The sequence below is a fragment of the Sceloporus undulatus genome, chromosome 4 (assembly GCF_019175285.1).
Source record: "Sceloporus undulatus isolate JIND9_A2432 ecotype Alabama chromosome 4, SceUnd_v1.1, whole genome shotgun sequence".
Classification (NCBI taxonomy): domain Eukaryota; kingdom Metazoa; phylum Chordata; class Lepidosauria; order Squamata; family Phrynosomatidae; genus Sceloporus; species Sceloporus undulatus.
The window spans coordinates 22,403,855-22,406,494 of NC_056525.1; positions in this window are offsets into that span (position 1 = coordinate 22,403,855).

Here is a 2,640-nt window from a genome sequence, read left to right on the forward strand (position 1 = left end):
TTTCCTTCATGGTCATTCCCTGAATTGCCTGGCATTTTTACTATCATTAGTATTTTGTTAGTATTGTGTTACTTGAATAACTGAGTAGAAATGTGTGAGATCAGGCTAAATTCAAAGATCTATTTTATAAAATCTGTATGTAAACAGATCTTGTAGCACCTCTAAGACTGTGTAAAAGAAAGAAGTTGGCATCATGAGTTTTTGTAGACAAGTCTACTACCAAATGCACCTGAGGAAGCAGACATAAGTCTACAAAAGGTCATGCTTCCCATTTCTTTCTTTCACATGAGATCATGGTAATTTTTTTTTTACATCTTTCTTCTCTAGGATCTGTTAACTATTAAAGATGTAGGAGCCCTGTCCTATGTACAGCTTGGCAGCCCTAAGCTGAAATGGCCATTATTTTCACAAATTCCTCTTCTTTCTTCCCTCCAGGGTGCATTTTGAAAACCATTCAAGTGAATGACACTGAAACCGGTGAAAGGAACCAGTTTCTTGGACACTGGAATGGGTGAAAGCATTTATACTTCAAGTACCTGCAGACATTTTGTGCACACTCACATGAAAAATGTGAAAAAGAAGTGGAAAGGAACACAGGACAGCTTGTGTGTCCCTCCCGATTACTATGGTAGGTATCCTTCTCACTAGTCAGCTGCCACACTGTTTTCTCTCTCCCTAGTTTGTAAGGAATGCTTGTCGAAACTAAGGAATTCTAGGAATGACATTCTTTATAAAGTAAGCTGCGTATGCTATGTATACTTCTCTGTCTCTCAAAATCTATGACAATGAGTTTACCATTGAAGCTTGGTCCATCTATCAGCTCTGTTTCTTTTTCTCTCTTCTTTTCTTGTTCTTGATCTGTGGTCCAAAAGAGGAGGAGGAGGAGGAGGAGGAAATAATTATAGGTAATTTCAGTAGAAACAGCAGTCTCAAACTATAAAGTCCTATTAGTTTAGTTTAAAGAAGTGGAGACATCTGGTGGCAGCCTGATTAAACACGTAAGATTTTCCTCATAGGATCTCTCCAGGGGCAAATATTAGAAAATTGGAAAATAAAGCATGTTTTCTCATCTACCTAGTTACTTGGGGAATGCAGGGAAGGGGGATAATGTCTTTTAAAATAACTTTCCTGTATCTTTCCCCCTAGTTCAGTATTTTTCCTCTTTTCCCCCCTTTTATAAACCACTTTCAACTGTTCTTTCCCCAGTTCAGGTTTCCATGCATGGTATGACAAACAGCCCCAGGCTGATTAAAATTTATAATGACATGATCTATTAACAAGAAAAGAAACAAGATTCAAAGCAATGCACACTTTGTGATTCACAAAATAAATATATCACCTCAATGTACTTATTATGTAGAAATATCTTATAGCAACTAACTGAAATATAGAGGTTGGCAGCATGAGCTTTCGTAGACTTCAGTCTACATCCTCAGATGCATCGGTGAGCAATGGAGATTACTATCGTCTAAGAAATACTGAAAATAGTAGGCACAAACAGCTTGTCATTGGAGATTATCGCCTGGAGAAATACTCCTGATATAGATCCCAAGTGAAGGTGGCTGGGTGAGTACAACCCAGATGCAGCCAGGACCCCAGCCTCTCTTGATGCTAAATAATCTTAAAATAAACTCTGATCAACATATTTAAAGAATGGCAACATGAAAAATTTCAAACTGTACTTTTTAGCTCATATTAACATTTAATGAAATAGATTGCTAAACAACAACATAGAATCATGGAATCATGGAATCATGGAATCACAGAATTGAAAGGAGTGTCATGGGCCATTGAGTCTAAACCTCTGGTCAGTATAGGATTTCTAGCTAAACGATCCCCAGATTCTCTTTTGCAGATGTTCAGGGAAACAGATCTCACTACCTCTCTAGACAAATTGCATATTTACTCATTTATTGATAAAATATATTGATTATCAAATCAGCTAATTAGAATATTAGCCGCTTTGATAGCCTTTAGGGCTGAAGGGCGGGGTATAAATACCCTAAATAAATAAATAAATAAATAAATAAATATCATGAGGGACCTAATCAAAGGGGAAGAGCCAGCATGGCATAGTGGTTTGAGTGGTGGACTGCATCTATGAAGACGAAGGTTCAATTCCCTGCTTGGCCATGAAACCCATTGGGTGACCTTGCACAAGTCACAGGCTCTCAACCTCAGGGGAAGTCAATGACAAACCTCCTCTGAAGAAACATGTCAAGAAAACACCATGATACATAGGGTTACATCCTGTTACTTCCCATTTATATCCCATAATCTTACTTCCATCCCATTTGGACAACTGTAATGCACTCTATCTGGGGCTGCCTTTTGAAGAGTGTTTGGAAACTTCAGCTGGTGCAAAGAGTTGCAGCCAGGCTGTTAACAGGGGCAGGTTATAGAGACTGCACAATGCCCCTCCACTGGTGGACAGTTTGCTTCCAGGCACAAGTCAAAGTGTTGGTTGCTGACCAACTCATTAATAATGAGACCAGACACAGAGAACTGGGTTATAAAATGGGCAACTTTATTTAACTCAATTTATTTAAACTTATTTCTTCGAGAACTGCAAAAAACCAGGGGGGAGAACCTTGTGTAGGAACAGCTGGTGGATGGTCTGCTCCAAGACCAATTCCCCAG